Source organism: Ornithorhynchus anatinus, chromosome 3 (genome assembly GCF_004115215.2).
Source record: "Ornithorhynchus anatinus isolate Pmale09 chromosome 3, mOrnAna1.pri.v4, whole genome shotgun sequence".
NCBI lineage: Eukaryota > Metazoa > Chordata > Mammalia > Monotremata > Ornithorhynchidae > Ornithorhynchus > Ornithorhynchus anatinus.
The window spans coordinates 27070712-27088265 of NC_041730.1; the positions used below are offsets into that span (position 1 = coordinate 27070712).

At 38.3% G+C, this 17554-nt stretch overlaps 1 long non-coding RNA gene across 1 annotated transcript; it reads right to left on the reverse strand.

The window, feature by feature from the left end:
* Positions 1-268: 268 nt before the first annotated feature.
* LOC103166333 lies at positions 269-17330 on the reverse strand. Its single transcript, XR_484817.3, has 2 exons — positions 17197-17330; positions 269-1024 (listed from the first exon to the last, which is right to left on the reverse strand). It is a non-coding gene; the product is annotated as an uncharacterized LOC103166333 (long non-coding RNA).
* Between the last annotated feature and the right edge of the window lie 224 nt (positions 17331-17554).

Genomic DNA, 17554 nt, shown 5'->3' on the forward strand with positions numbered 1-17554 from the left:
CCTTCATGGTGCTCATCTTCACAAAGACTTGGGAAAAACCAGTTGGATTGGTAAGTATAGGTGTTGTAATTCAAGTGTATGTGTGTTTGTATGTGCTTAACCCCTGCTTTTAGTATAAAATAACACTGGTGTTTGGTTTCACTTTTGGTACATGTCACTTGAGTGCCCACATTACAAAGGGAGTCAAATCTCTGGTAGGTAGAGAACCTGATATTAAGGGCTCTTCCTTAATCCCCAGTGTGGGGCTCATGACAGGGTTGACCCAACATTTTGATTTCCAATGAAACGAAAGCAGGCTAGCATACTGTGGCACCTCTATGTCAAGTGAAATATATCATTGATGCTATATTACTCATCTATAATTGGTTCAGTACACAATTCTGGATAATGTAGGTTACACTCAATCAATAATACCTATTGAGTTCCTACTTTATGTAGAGTATTGGACTGACCACTTGACAGACTGCAATAGAGGAAGACACTATTCCTGCCAGAGAGAGCTTGCAATACATCTGAAAAATAGAGTACCTGACAACTTTAAAAAAACAAACCCCCATATACAACATTGTTCCTATGAGAAAAATCTCTCCATTTTACAGTTCATATTAAGAAGTTGTTTTCAGGAACCATATGTATCATAAGACCAAGAACTGTCTGTAATTCTGTATTGGAAATCAAAATGACTGTTCTAAGACTTGCAGTGCATTCTTTGTGGGTTATTTTAAGTCCCTAATTTGTTGACACTGTAACTGGCTAGCTTATGAATTTAATTAAATGTTCGTTTCTTCAGGGGATTAAATAGCAAGAGAATGTGCTGGTAAATATTATCAATACGGAGAGTCATATCCTCTAAGGGTTTAAATTTCAATTCTCATGCTTAATTGTTTTAGTTCCATCTTCAATAATGTCCAAATACTGTCTTGACTGACACAGGCATTTTCTTTCTTTCTTCATGGAATTTCCATCTTGCTCTTTGGTATTTGGATGCTCCTAGCAAGTTTTATCTCAAACTTTTAATGTAACTCTGAAAAGTATAAAAAAGTATAAAAAAGTTAAGAAAACAAAAATAATAAATACACACACACACATTTGCTTGTCCCACTGCTTATCTTTCTCTGTTTTAACCAATACCTGCCTGGGTGTGGAGAGTTTAGACTACTTATCAAATGAGCAAGATCCATTTATAAGCACTGTCCAAGAAAAGACAAGAAATCATCAAAGGTTAGAACCAAAGATGGCAAAGATAAAATATTATGCTGCCTGTTCAGGCAGCTGCACCAAAGGGCAGAGAGTCAATAAGAAAAAAATAGTATATTTGAGACTGGAGGACTCTGAGCCATGAAGAGCAGGGAACATGACTCCTTTAGACACAGTGCCCTCTCCTTGTATGTACTATGGTCCTTGTTTTTTATGCTGCTTTTGTGCTTTTATTGTTTCATCTTTCCTCATGTGTCTGTGTTCCCTGTTCTTTTTCCCTTCTCTTAGTCTTTGATTGTCATCCCCTTAAGGAATTGTATGTTTGTACCTTTCCCAAAACCTGGTACAGTACTGTTCCCACAGTAAGCTCTTAATTAAAACCATTACTACTCCTACTACTAGTATTAAGGAAAAATGAGAGTAAGAAACACTGTTCAGAAAAGGGAAAAAAGCATTTTATTTTATCAGACTACAGTAGGGTCAAATGACATTTTAATGCCCTCAACTGTACAGATTCCGGAACTGCTATGGGAATTGGGAAATCTGCAATTTACAACCTCTCTTCTCTCTTCTTATGAGCAATTTAACCAAGTTCTCATTGGTGAGAGACACTTAAGCAATAGAAATCCTAGAGGAGATTTTTAAAATGTAGTAAAGATAATGCAATCCTAAGTTAAAATAAAAAAAAGAAAACAAGTAGTTAATTCCATAATGCTGGTGAAGTCTAGTTTCAGAATAGATGATGCTTCTGTTTTAAATCAGCCCATCAATTCTGGGACTGTAAGGGACTACTTTATAAAAAACAATTTTGAAACTGACAAATACAGAAGGAGTTAGTGATTTGAGCCTCCAGAGGCTCACCCCAAGATATGTGATTTTTTTATTCAGAAAATCATTTTGCATAATTAGAATTATTTTTTTATCTCCCTCAGGCTCTTGAGTCACAAGGTGCATGTTCTCTGAGGTGAAAGCTTTCATACTTTCCTCTCTCAACTTCAAAATTTCTTCACTGGGTGATTTGTGACACCGGCTATATTTTAGCTTTCAAATCTCCATTTATGACCCATTTACCTGAATAATTCATAATCAATTGAGTCACTAATTTTGCCTTGGGAGACATGACTTGAAAAGCTATCATTGAGTTGCAGGGTGATAAACTGATGATAGATTTTGCTTTACAGAGCCTCTTCTTGAAAATCTGAACAAAACAACCTTCTACAGTCTCTAGATTAAAACTGAAAGTCACAAAAGCAATTGGTTTTTGCCTATTTAATCATTTCTAAATGACTCATCTTTTGGAAAGTAGTAGAAAATGACCCTGAGAGAAAAGTCCTTTATTTTTCCAAGGTACACAATTGGTTTCCTTTCAAGATTCTCCAACCTTTGACCAGTATCAATACAGTGTTGATGCATACAACTCCATGCATTATCAGAGGCAGATGGTTGAAAAAAAATGTATGTGGTATGTAATTACAAAGATTAATCAAAATATGGTTGCCCTATTACTCAGAAAGCAACAGGTATAAGAGGAAGCTAGCAAGACATGACAAAACCCAGAAAGTTAATACGTTGAAGGCTGCTTTTTTTTTTTTCTTTTTAATGGTATTTGTTAAGTGCTTACTATGTGACAAGCATTGCGTTGGGACAGATACAAGTTAGTTGGGGTTGGGCACAATCCATGTCCCACATAAGGCTCACAGTCTTAAACCCTTTATTACAGAAGTGGTAACGGAGACACAGAAGTGAAGTGACATACCTAAGATCACACAGCAGATGTGTCAGAGAAGTGATTAGAACCTGGGTCCTTCTGACTCCCAGGCCTGTGGTCTTTCTGCTGGGCATGATAATTATGACGATGATGATGATGATGGTATTTGTTAAGTGCTTATTATGTGCAAAGCACTGTTCTAAGCGCTGAGGGGAGGTACAGGGTAATTAGGTTGTCTCACATGGGGCTCACACCTTTAATCCCCATTTTACAGATGAGGTAACAGGCACAGAGAAGTTAAGTGACTTGCCCAAGGTCACTCAGCAGACAAGTGGCAGAGGAGGCATTAGAACCCACATCCTCTGACTGCTGTCTTTCCATAAAGCCACACTGCTTCTAACTACTTATCTCACTACAGCAGGGACTGGGAATCAGGAGACCCAGCTTCTAGTCATTCGTTCATTCAATCACATTTTCTAAGTGCAAAGCACTGGACTAAGCACTGGACTAAGCATTTGGAAAGTACAATACAGCAACAGAGAGACAATACCTGCCCACAACAGACTTACAGTCTGGCTCCCCACTTTTTTATGGTATTTGTTAAGTCACTGTACTAAATATTGGGGTAGATACAAGCTGATTAGATTGGATGTAGTTCTTGTCCACTTGCCCGTTGTGTAACCTTGGGCAAATCACTTCACCACCATCCTTTTTTTTTTTTTTTTTTTTTTACAGGCCAATATCCTTGGTGTTTTCTCTTGGTAGGTTCAACCTCCACCTCTCCTCCCATAGACTTAAGTACCTATTTGTAATTTATTTATATTAATGTCCCTCCCCCTTTAGACTGTTAGCTCATGGTAGATAGGGAATGTGTCTGTTGTGTTGTTTTGTACTCCACCAAATGCTTAGTACAGTGTTCTTCACACATTACAAACTAATAAATTTGATTGACTGACTTATTCTGTCTCCATTTCCTCATATGTAAAAGAAAGATAAAGAACCTGTTCTCCTCCCTCAGACTGTCAGCCTAATGTGAGACAGGGACTGTGTATGATCTGATTATCTTGATTCTGTCCTAATGCTTAGTGCATAGTAGGTGCTTTATAAATATTATTATGACTGCATTATAGAGGAATTACTTGATCTATATTGCAGAGTTTCCAAATAAAATTCTTCAAGAGTTCACCAAACTGGTATTCCTAAAACACCATCCTGCCAAGAAATTTTACTCATCCTCTTGATTTCAATTTCATGCCCTTAAAGAGGTGCACTAAAAGGAAAACTAGTTTTTTCCACTTATCAGAATGAAATTAATGGTTGAGATTTAACAGCAACTAGATGAATAAGTAAGCAAGATTTAAGTGGCATTAATGCAATTAGCGCACTCCCTGTCCTGCCCTTTAAACCTTGCTCTATAAAATGTCCTCCCTGATGATCTTTTAAGAATGAAAGAGGGGTAGATTTTCTGAAGCACTGGTTAAGAGTTTGTTTTTGCCCTGTTGTCTTCCACCATGAATCATTCTGTGCTGGGAGAATATGGACTGAAAAGAATTGAGCAGGGAAGTAGGGAGCTATGTAGAACGCATCATCATGATAATAAATACATGAAAATGTTGAACACTGGTGGTGTTTTTTAGTCTAATATAAATTTTGAATCTGTCTACTCAATTGCACTGTTATAGATAAATGCTAAACTTAGGAGGTTGAGTTCCAATTGTTTGTAAACTTGAGGTAATTCAGGAAATACAATTTAAGTGACAAGTTCAATGAAAGACTTAGGGAAATATCTACTTCAAGGCTGCGTAAGTGGGAAGTTACCTCTTTGAAAGAGAGATGAGGGTTCCTAACTCATTCAATATTTTTTCTGTTTAGACTTGAAAGCTAATAGACTGACCAAATACATTCTTATAATCCAGAAATAGAAGCAGTATTACCTAGTGATTAGAGCACAGCCCTGGGAATCAAAAGAACCTGTGTTCTTAACCCACCTCTGATACTTGAATGCTGCTGGATCTTAGGCAATTCACTTCACTTCTCTGTGCCTCACTTACCTCATCAGTAAAATGGGGATTAAGACTGTGAGCCCCATGTGGGACATGGACTGGCACAGGGTAAGTGCTTAACAAATACCATAAAAGAATACTATTTTTCCACTGAAATATGTTAGTGAGTCCTTCATAGTAAAACACATGGGAAGCAATATGGCGTAGTGGATAGAGCGCGGGCTTGGAAGTCAGAAATTTGCGAGGTCTAATCCAGGCTCCACCACTAGTCTGTTGTGTGACCTTGGGCAAGTCACTTCATTTCTCTCTGTGCCTCAGTTATTTCATCTGTAAAATGGGGATTGAGACCGTGAACACCATGTGGGACAGGGACTGTGTCAACCTGATTTGCTTTTATCCACCCTAGCTCTTAGTAGTGATTGGCACACAGTAAGCACTTAAATATCACAGTTATTATTTAAACTCAATACATCTTCAAAATTTACAACAATTTTCTTTGGAGAGTTAGTGGTGGTAAAAGCAAGATTTTAAGGACAGGTAATCACACCCCAAAATATTGGAAAAAAAAGATTTAGGGTATTGTGTGTGTGAGTGTGTGTGTGTGTGTTTAAATCATTGCTCCACCCCCCCACCCCCCCACACAACAAACCAAAAACATTCTGATTTTTTTTTAAAAAAATAAAATTAAATTACTTTAGCTCAGCTCTGGTTATAATGATCTAATTCCTCGTCTTACCATGATTAAACTGGATACATTAAAGTAAGCAGTGATAAATTAAAAGCACAGTAGAAATCTTGGTGGGTGTGAACAGATGAGTAATCGTAATTAGAAGTAAAATATGCCCATTATATTGTACTATAAATGGACTTTTGTATTATGAATTAAGAGATAAAGACTTGATGTGGGGTGCAATGACATATTAGTCAGAGATAAAATTCAGAACAAGTTACCAGGTTCATTCTTTTCTTAAAGAAAAAAGAATAAACAGAAACTTTAAACATCTGACTTTCTGAAAGAGGATGCAAATTCCTTTGCAAATTAGGGGCTAATGCAACAATTACTAAATAAAATTCTCTTAGGTTCTAATTTTATTAGAGGAAGTTAGACACCTAGGGAAGCTGCCTTTATTTTATCCTGCGATCAATTAGTAGTAGTAGTAGTAATATTAAGCACTTTCTCTGTGCAGAGCACTGTACTAAGCAATGAGAAAGAATACACAGGTGGGAATTAAAGACCCTGTCCATTGAGAACTTACAATCTACAAGATATTCTCAATATATAAATAGAAGTTTTAGAACATTACTATTAATCACAGTTAAAATCATTTACTGGAACCTTAGTGGTCTTAAATCTTGCCACAGCAATTTCTTAATTGCTGATCTGGTGACCTTACAATGGTTTTCAAAGCCTGTAAGTAGTTTAGACACTGAGCATTAAGATTTCTGTTTGGGCCACATTTGGGATTTAAACCCAACAGTGATCCCCCTACTCCCAGACCAAACTTGATCCAAATCTGAAAGACACCAAAGTTAAACCCCCTGTCCCCCTACCTCACAAACCTCTTGTCTCCAGTGATCTGGCCATGTTCTTTATTGAGAAAATTGAAACCATCAGCAGTGTTCTGCATAAAATCTCCCCTGCTCCTCTCCAGTCCCCGCCTCCTCCTGCCCACTTTTCAATTCTCTCATCTTTTCACAGTATCTCAAGTGAAGAGTTCCCAACTCCTCTCAAAATCTGTTTCTGACCCCATCATCCCTAATCACTTTATAATACTACTACTGATAATAGTAACTATTATTATTATTATTATTATAATGGTGTTTAAGTGCTTACTATGTGCCAGATACTGTACTAAGCACTGAGGGGGATACAAGCAAATTGTGTTGGAAAGAGTCCCTGTCCCACATAGGGCTCACAGTCTTAATAACTATTTAACAAATGAGGTAATTGAGGGACAGAGAAGGGAAGTGACTTGTCCAGGGTCACCCAACAGACAAGTTGCAGAGGCAGGATTAGAGCTCAGATTCTTCTGACTCCCAGGTCTGTGCTCTACTCATTAGGCAACACTACTTCTCTGTTCAAAGTGCTTTCCCCCCGCCCCCTTCTTCCCTACATTACCAACATTTTTAACTGTTCACTGTCCGAAGTTGAATTGCTTTCAAACATGCATGCAAGTCTCCCCTGTCCTAAAGAAACCTTCCCTTGACCGCACAGCTCCCTCCAGTTATTGCCCCATTTCCTTCCTCCAATGCCTTTCCAAACTCCTTCAGTGAGTTTTCTACATCCACTGCCTCAACTTCCTCTTCTTCAATTCTGCCCTTGACTCTCTCCAATCAGACTTCTGTTTCCTTCATTCCATGAAAACTGCCCTTTCAAAATCACCAATGATCTCTTTCTTGCAAAATCCAACATCCTCTACTCCATCCTAATCCTACTTGACCACTGAGCTTCCTTCAACACTATTTACTCACCTCCTTTCCTGGAAACATTACCCAACCTTGGCTTCATGGCTACTGTCCTCTTATGGTTCTCAAAACTAGCAAAACTAGCACACTTCCCCCCTTCAAAGCCCTGCTGAGATCTCACCTCCTCCAGGAGGCCTTCCCAGATTAAGCCTCCCTTTTCCACTGCTTCTCCTTCCCTCCCCATCGCTCCTACTCCCTCCCTCAGCTATAATCCCCTCCCTGCCCCACAGGACCTGTGTATATATGTACATATTTATTGTTCTATATTTTATTAATGATGTCTATATATCTATAATTCTATTTATTTACATTGATGTAATTTATGCCTGTCCACTTGCTTTGTTTTGTTTTGTCTGTCTCTCCCTTTCTAGATTGTGAACCCTTTGGACAGGGATTGTCTCTATTTGTTGCCAAATTATACTTTCCAAGCAATTAGTACAGCATTCTGCACAAAGTAAATGCTCAGTAAATATGATTGAATGAATAATGACTTGACTCTCTCCTATCTTACCATTCTGATTTCCTATTACAACCTAGCCCACACACTTCAGTTCCCTAATACCAAGCTACTCACTGTGTTTCAATCTCATATATGTGACCACCAACTCCTAACTCATGTCCTGCCTTTAGCCTGGAATGTCCTACCTCTTCATTTTCAACAGCCAATAGATATGCCCATCTTCAAAGATGAATTAAAAGCACATCTCCTCCAAGAGCTCTTCCCTGACTCAGTCCTCATTTGGCCTTCTCCCACTCCCTTATGTATCACACTTACACTGGGATTTCCATCCTTTATTCACCCCTCCCTCACCACACAGCACTTAAGCACATCCTCATAATTCATTTCTTTTTATTAATGTTTGTCCCCTTCTCTAGACTGTAAAGCTCTTTTTATGATTTTTAAAAAAATGTTTACTATTTTCCAGGCACTGTATTAAATGCTCATTTAGACATAAGATAATTGTTGGACATAATCCCTGTCCTGCATGAGGCTCACAGTTTTAATCCCTATTTTACAGATGAAGTAACTGAGACACAGATAAATTAGGTGACTTGCCCAAGCAGTCAGGTAGTGTATCGGATTTAGAACTCAGATCCTCTAACTCACTGTGGGTGGAGCAAGTATCTACCAACTCTATTGTATTGTACTCTCCCCAGTGTTTAGTACAGTGCTCTGCAACACAGACCTCATTAAATTTGATTATTTGATAAATTAATTGATTATGGGGTGTAACCTTTGTTAGCCCCAAAGTTTTAAATGATTTATCTGTGCATTTCTGATTTGTAAAGGAATTCTATAAAAGAAGCTGAATAGAGAGAGAAGTCTTACCTGGATGTCTTATGACTGCATTTAGTTTGAAAAGTAGTCTGTGAAGAATACCCTAATTCAAAAAAAGTTCTATGTGCATGTTTGGTTCAGTTGAGTAATGTTTGTAATCACTCTAATGCTAAACAGTGTTTTGAGATACAAGACCTTATTGGAGTAATCAACATAACACTAAGTATTGGACCATATGTATGGTCAAGTTGGTCCATAAAACTGTGGGTCATTGATCTGTGAGCCTCAGTGTGAGGATGGGAAATGGAAGACAGCAGCCTGTATGTCAGGTTGCTGATTTGCTTGTTAATGCAGCCTTTTTTGGTGGGAGGACTTTTTCCCTTCCATATCCATCTCTGTTCCTGTTTCCCCACTGATCTACATCCTTGAATTCATAATCACTCATTCAGTAATATTTACTGTACTGTGTGCAGAACATTGTTCTAAATCTTGAAAGTCTAAGAGGGAGAACAAGAGAGAGAGAGAGAGAGAGAGAGAGAGAGAGTGTAAAGCTGGAAACTTCCACTACATATTTAAGTAACACTGTCAAGAATTAGAGATGGGCTTACTGCCGAAGGTATTTGAATCTTTTTAAGTGACTGAGTGATAGGCCAATAGGCCAGTCATAGAATGTATAATCCAGAATGTCTTTCTCTTGAAAGAGAACCTTGAGGACCTTCTCTTTCTCTTCTCTTAGTCCATAAAGTTTACCTGGACCAATTTGGGCTATTTACCATCAAAAATGATCTTCAATTAACTGGTATTTGGGCTGAAAAAAGTCACATAAAATTATCAAAGAAAATTAGAAAAATTATTCTAATTTAATATTTACAGTTGAAGAATTCACTGGAATGAAGGCAGGTCTGTCAAGCTAGCCAGTCAAAGTTGACTTCCCTGGTTAAATTGTATTCCTAGAGTTACAGATGCTATATAATTCATTACAATTCTCAGCTCTCAACCTAGACAGTGACAGATCAGAGTAGCACAATCTGATGGACTCCACAGAGGCAGCAAGATCTTCTAATAATTATCCCATAATTTTTAGTGGGATACATAAGGTTTTAGCTTCCTATTATTTTTGGGCAACCTGGAGTTTTGAACACAGGTGCTTGAAGAAGGCTTTACCAGGAATTCCAGGTTTCCCTGAATAGTTTGAGGGAAGATGTAGGTGGTCAAAATAAAGTTTATATTTTATGATAAGAACCAAGTTTGGGAAGGATAAAATGTAGCTAATGACATTAGAAGAGTGAATTTCCTTAACAGGGGAGTTTCTGTTTCCTTATAGGCTGATACTATAAATGACAATTAAGAAATATTTGCTTCTAGTATGTAGTTGGATTTATTAGTGACTTCCTAAATTAGTGTATTCCTTTTGTTTTTATTAACTATTTATAAAATATCTAAAATTTCACTATTTTGGGATTTCAGACTTTTATAGTTGCAATTGTATATCTATTCTCTCAATGAAAATACAGTCCTAACTTTTGCATTCTTCCAAAGATAAGAATCTTTCTAAATACAAAGCATAGATCAATACTGAGAACTAAATTGTATTAGAGTAACAATAGCATCAAGAAAGATTTGTCTATATTTAGGGATGAAAGGTCAGCATGGGTTATCAGAGGGAAAAGTCAGGGATATTAAAAGGAAAAGTTGGAGAAATTAGGAAGCTAAAGAGCAATCTTGATTCATGGACATTGGATACATGAAGAGTTAACAGGAAATAAAGTAAAGATAGATCGTATATCCTAACATTGAGATTTGATATAAGGAAGAAAACCATTACCCCATTCCTCCAAGTACTCTCTGTTGGAGAAAGAATAGTTAGCTGGATAGACCTTTGGCCAGACCAAATATGACATTTCTCATGTTATTTTATTATTAAATGTATGATTCAGTTTTCTAGGAGTGATAGTAAACTGGGCAAGTCGCTTATCTTCTCTTTGCCTCACTTTCTCCTCTGTAAAATGGTAATTACATATCTGTTCCCCCTTCTACTTAGATTGTGAATCCAGGGAAGGAAAAATCAATCAGTCAATCAATGGTATTTACTGATCACGTACTGTGCAGAGCACCAAGTATATTAAGCTCTTGAGAGTACAATTCACCAGAGTTGGCAGAAACATTCCCTGCCCACAATGAGCTTACAGTCAAGAGGGGAACACAGACATTAATATAAATATAATTTATAATATGTAATTTATAGATATATAGGTAAGTGCTGTGGAGTTGAAGGTGGATCGAATGTCAAATGCACAAAGGTCACAGATACAAGGGCATAGATGATACAGAAGGGAAAGGGAGCTGGGAAAAAGAGGGCTTAAATGGGGAAGGACTTTTGGAGGAGGTTTGATTTTAATCAGGCTTTGAAGGTCGTGGGGGAGGGGGACAGGGGTGATTTGCCATACATGGAGGAGGAGGAGGGAGTTCCAGGCTAGAGGGAAGTTGTGGGAAAGGGGTCAGTGGTGAGGTAGATGAGATCTTGGATACAACAGAGGACTATACAGTCTAGAGAAGACACCAGACAACTGCCACTAATCTGCTGTGTGACCCTGGGCAAGTCAGTTCACTACTCTGGGCCTCAGTTACCTCATCTCTAAAATGGGGATTGAGGCTGTGAGCCCCATGTGAGGGATAGGGACTGTATCCAACCTGATTTGCTTGTATCTACCCCAGTGCTTAGTACAGTGCCTGGCACTGAGTAAGAACTTATAAAAATAACACAATTAGTATTACATAATAATATGAATGAAAGAATACCAATAAAAATGAAAGAGTAATATAGTAACTATGTAGAAGGAAACACTAGAAAAACAACACAAGGTATATTAATTCACTTATATGCCTGCCTGAGACTGGTTTGTGTGTAAGCAGATACATACAAGAGGGAACTCAGATATGAATTTTTCTGACCCTACTTCTACTTCAACAACCAAGAGTGTGTTTTTGTCCAACCTCACGTGCTGTAGTTTAGAGAGCAATCCAAAGACAAATAAGCTAGTTCCAATTGACAACCCATCTTTTAGTAAATGTGGTCAAGGACTGTGAATAGTGTTGGATTCTCTCTCCCTTTACTAAAAATGAGCCTTACACTACAGTGCCCTGCAAATGGTAGGTGTTCAGTAAATAATGAGAAATGATGAGATAAACTGCTTGAAGAGCAAATACAAATATAGAATACTTCCTGCTGAAAGATGATTCATCCTTATCAGCAATATGATTCTTTCCTTTCTGTATTATTTAGTGGATTTTACACTTTTCAAGTTGCTAGTTGAGATTTCAGGGCTCCTGATCCACCTCTTCTTGCTTCTATTTTACTTTCTCTAATCCCTTCATTTTCTATCTGTATTTCTTCCTCCTTCTCCATATCATATTCCATCTTTTAGACTGTGAGCAGTTGTTGGGCAGGGATTGTCTCTATCTGTTGCCCAATTGTATGTTCCAAGCGCTTAGTACAATGCTCTGCACATGGTAAACTCTCAATAAATACAACAATGAATAAATGAAACTTTCCCATTTCCCACTGCCTATCTGTTTTCCCTCATTACTTCCTTCCCATTTCCTTCCTTGTCCAGTTTCTATCTTTTTCGTCTTACCTACTTCCATCTTTCTTACTTTCCTGGTCTTCCCCAATGCTACAGCAGAGACAACCATACTCGGAAGGGGACTTCCACCCCTTTCAGGTTCCAGCTACTTCCTCAGCCATCACTTTGGGAATGAGAACGCTTTTCCATTTCTGCTGTCTCTAGCCCAGCTCCAATTATAGTATTCTCTAGAGGCTGGGGAAAGAGACAAATGTCACTCCCTTTTGAGAGAATTATAAAAGATGAACCATGAGACAGTTTAATGTTAGTCACAATGAATGTCAATGGGTTTTCCTGAACCTTTCTTCTACTGTAGCCTTCCTATTTGAGAAACAGCATGGTTTAGTGGAACTAGCAAAAGGCTGAAAGTCATAAAAAAGCAAGTTCTAACCATGGTTCTGTCACTTGCCTGCTGTGACCTTGGGCAAGTCACAACTTCTCTGTATTTCAGTTTCCTCATATGTAAATTATCAATTAAATCCCTTTTCTTTCTCCTCCCTAGAATGTGAGCCTTATGTGGGACAGAGACTGTATCTGACTTGATTATGTTGTATCTACCCCAGTGCATAGTTCAGTGCCTGGCACATAATCAATGTTAATTAGAAAAACCACAATTATTTGTTACTGGGCATAGGCAGTTGGCACAACACTGGCATTAACTGTACATCTACAAATAAAAATAGTAATAATTTGCCAAGCACTGTTCTAAGCACTGGGGTAGAAACAAAGTAATCAGGTTGTCCCACATGGGGCTCACAGTCTTAATCCTTATTTTACAGATGAGGTAACTGAGGCATAGAGAAGTTAAGTGACTTGCCCATGGTCACCTAGCAGCCAAGTGGCAAAGGTGGGATTAGAACTCACAAGTTCTGACTCCCAAGCCCTTGCTCTTTCCACTAAGCCAAGCTGCTTCACAGAGACAGAGCTAGTAAAAACTTTCAATAGGGAATTGTCACATGTATGAACAGGCATCAGTTGAACTTCCAGAGAATGAATATGCTGTAAATGGTGTGATGGCAGGTAAAAGATAATACATAGCCAATTAACCATGTTGTAGTTGAGATCATTCAGATGAAGATATAACCAAAGTCATGTTTGTATGCATATTTTCATATATAAACTAAGAGAGTGGTGGGTCTTTAATTTGGGGAAAAACTATCACTGCCCCTAGACTTTGAGTTGTGTTTTGAAGGACATGGATTGTGTCCAAAGTGATAAGCTTGCATCCACCACAGCTCTTAGAACAATGCCTGGAACATAGTACATGCTCAACAAATATCATAAAAAAAAGGTTGCAATAGCTTTAAAGTGCCAGCTCTTAAACAGTATAAGAGTAAGTAACCCTGCCTATATTTAATCTGTTGAGCCATTTAGAAAGGCCAGAGAAAGCAGTCCCCCACCTCTCAGAAGATTAAAGTGATAAGAACTTTTATTGCCTTGGGGAACAAAATGGTATGCAAATTAAAAGCACTTGGATGAGACTCCATATTTGTTAAGTGAAAATAATAATAGACAGGAAAAATGGGCAAACACAAATTGGAGAAAAGTGGGAGGTGATATTTATTTGTACGAGAAATCAGAAAGTTTCATTTCCTAGTGTTTATGAGCTCCTACTTTGTACCAAGCATTCTACTAGGCACTTGGGAGAGTACATTAAAAGGAAAAAGCAAGAGAATGAGACTTGTTGAATTGTGCAGTGAAAAAGGAAAATCAATCTGCTGCTGCTACTGATAGGGAAGAAGATTTTCATTTTGAGTGCTGTCACTTATGTACATTTCCTTTGTCCTACGGGTCATAGGATTTCATAGGGAAAAGCAAAGGCAAGAAACCAGCCAGTGAACAGTTTTGATTCCCTGACACTTTCAAACATAAATCTCAAGCCTGAAGGTGACTACACTTTCTGGAAACTTTAATAGAAAAAAAAACAACAAAAACACAAAAAACCCTTGATAATGAAGGTATGATAATGAAGATAATGATACACTTTTCAAAGTATCAAGTATGAGCTTTTCATTCAGAAGAAGCAGTTCAATAGAGCAGGTTCTTAGATAATTATTAGCCTATTATCACAAGGGTAACCATGCTGTTGTACATGATAGCTGTTACTGCTATACAAAGAGTAATGACCCAAGGAAGAAAGCGGGTCATTTTACAAGGGTAGCTTGCCAGGAAACTAGCTTCTATTTGCTTGATAATGTTGGTTTCAAAATATACATGACCCATAATGTGCTCTCCACTGCTCCAATTTCCAAGGCATTAAGGAATGATGGAAGTGAAAGCTCAAGTGGACATCTTAGATCCAAAGTTACTGTAATTCCAGTGAGGGGAGTTTTATGTTGGTAACTCACTCTTCTGCTATTTTTACTTCTTTGCTGTTTTTATTGTACTTTTCCATCTCAATAGAAGGTTACAAAGTTTCTCTCTTCAGAAACGTTCAGGACAAAACATTTAACTCTTCAAAAATCTCCAGTGGTTGCCTTTCCACCTCTGTATCAAACAGAAACTCCTCACCATTAGCTTAAAAGCAGTCCATCACCTCACACCCTCCTCCCTCAACTCGCTTCTCTCCTTCTATAAACCAGACTCCACACTTCACTCCTTTGGTGCTAACCTTCTCACTGTGCTTTGATCTTGCTTGTTCATTCATTCAGTAGCTTTTATTGAGTACTTACTATGTGCAGAGCACTGTACTAAGTGCTTGGAATGTACAATTCGGCAACAGATAGAGACAATCCCTGCCCAATGACGGGCTTACAGCTTGTTTCACTGCCGACCCCGGCTCACATTCTACACTGACCTGCAACGCCCTCCCTCTTCAAATCTACCAGAGAATTACTTTTCCGCCTCCTTCAAAGCCATACTGAAGGGACATCTCCTCCAAGAGGCATTCCTGGATTAAGCCCCACTTTTCCTATTCTCCCACTCCCTTCTGCATCATTCTTACTTGCTCTCTTTGCTCTTCCCCCACCTCCGAGCACTTATACATATATCTGTAATTTTATTTATATTAATGTCTATTTGTATTGATATCTGTCTCCCCCTACCCAGACTGTGAGTTTATTGTGAAGCTATTCCCAAGCACTTAGTACAGTGCTCTGCACACAGTAAGCACTCAATAAAAGCAAGTGAATGAAGTAAACTGTAATAAAAACCATTATTAATTTTTTAGAGTATAAAATGAAGAAAAGAAATTCCACATTTCTTTCATTATGAGCTAGGGATTGGGCCAGTCCAGTAGAGATCCACTTCTGAACCAGAGAATAACACTGACTCTCTCACCTCACTGACAGTTAGTTTTGGGGGGATATGGCCTTGTAGATGAGCACTGGCCTGGAATTCAGAAGAAACTGGGTTCTAATCCTGACTCCATAACTTGTATGCTGTGTGACCTTGGGCAAGTTGCTTAACTTCTCGGTGACTCAGTTACCTCATCACAAAATGTGGATTAGGACTGTGAGCCCTATGTGGGACAGGGACTGTGTCCAATCTGATTGGCTTGTTTCTACCCCCAGTATTTAGTATAATGCCTGACATATATTAAGCATTTAACAAATACCATTAAAAAAAAAAGTGATTAGGATTAAGTGGAGATAGCAGAATTCTGCAGTGCCCCAACCAATACTCAGAATATCTTTAGACCTCACCTCAATTCTCAGATTAAATATCAGAATATACTACATGGACAATGCAGAGAAGCAGCATGGCTCAGTAGAAAGAACATGAGCTTGGGAGTCCGAGGTCGTGGGTTCTAATCCCTGCTCCGCCACTTGTCTGCTGTGTGACCTTGGGCAAGTCACTTAACTTCTCTTTGCCTTAATTCCCTCATCTGTAAAATGGGAATTAAGACTGTGAGCCCCAGGTAGGACAGCCTGATTACCTTGCATCTACTCCAGGGCTTAGAACAGTGCTTGGCACCTAGTAAGCACTTAAATACCACCATTAAGTACTGCTATGTGAGATTAAAGTATTGATTTTGTATTTCTATAAAAATAGCTTAGTAGCAGTAATACTATTTATTCAGTATGTTCTGAGTACAACACACTGGTACATGGAAAAGTACAGAAAGAATCAATAATATTTACTGAGCTCCTATACTGTGCAGAGCATGGTATTAAGTGCTAGGGAAAGCATAATCAAATTAGGATATGTGATCTCTTATCTCAAGAAGCACACACTCCTATGTGAAGGACAGAAACTAAAATAAACCACAGATGGGAAAGAGCAATAGAATATAAAGAGATGTGTGTGTCACCTGGGAAGGAGCAAATATTCCTCCAGACCACATCATCGATTTTTTCAATTAGTTATAATTAACTTCCATTTTTCTTTTCATCCCTGAACTATATTCAGGAGACAATCCTCTTCCACTATTCTGACTGTGTTGAAATTATCTGTTGATTCTCCTTGAATAATTCTCCTAAGTGTTAAAGCACAGTGGAAAGACCACTGGCCTGGAAATCAAGGGACCTGAATTCTAATACCATTTATGCCACTTGACAGGTGAGTATGGGCAGATCACTTAATGTCTCTGTGCCTCAGTTCCCTCATCTGTGAAATGGGAAGTCAATACTTGTTCATCTCCTTAGAATGAGCCACTTATGGGGTAAAGACTGAGTCTAACCTGATTATCTCCTAGCTATGCCAGCACTTATCAAGTTTTTGGCACATAGAAAGGACTTAACAAATGCCACCATTATTATGGAAAGTTTCTCATATATTCTTCCTTTAACCAAATTAAAGGAATCCTCCTTTTCAGGGATGTCAAACTAACCCTTATCTACTTTTGTACCTTTCTCAGTTGCATTTCTTGCTATATCCTTTTTTCAGTTCCTATTGAGATTCTATCAAGAATCTAATTGAAGATTTTGTCATATTCCAAAGTCACCAAACAGATTCTCCATTTTCTTCCATTGACTATACCTTTGTTCAGTGGTTAAAATGCCTCTGTCAGGAAGGCAGTACCGGTCCAGCAATCTTCAGGGAATTTCACTGTGGCCAACCCCATACTCCACACTCTACTGGCTGGCAGCTACAGCCCAAACAAGCATTGTTTGAATGAAGCTGCTGTTTAATGAGGTGCCTTTAAATTGCTGCTATGAGAGTCAGCTGTAGGGAAGGAACCTTAGGTAGTACTGGATTTGTGCTGGGGTAGAGTCCTGGAAAGCTCTTTGGAGAATGTGTTTGGGATGAGCAGCTTTGGTAAGTTAGGGAAATAATAATGATGGAATTTGTTAAGGGCTTACTATGTGCCAAGCACTGTTCTAAGCATTGGGATAGA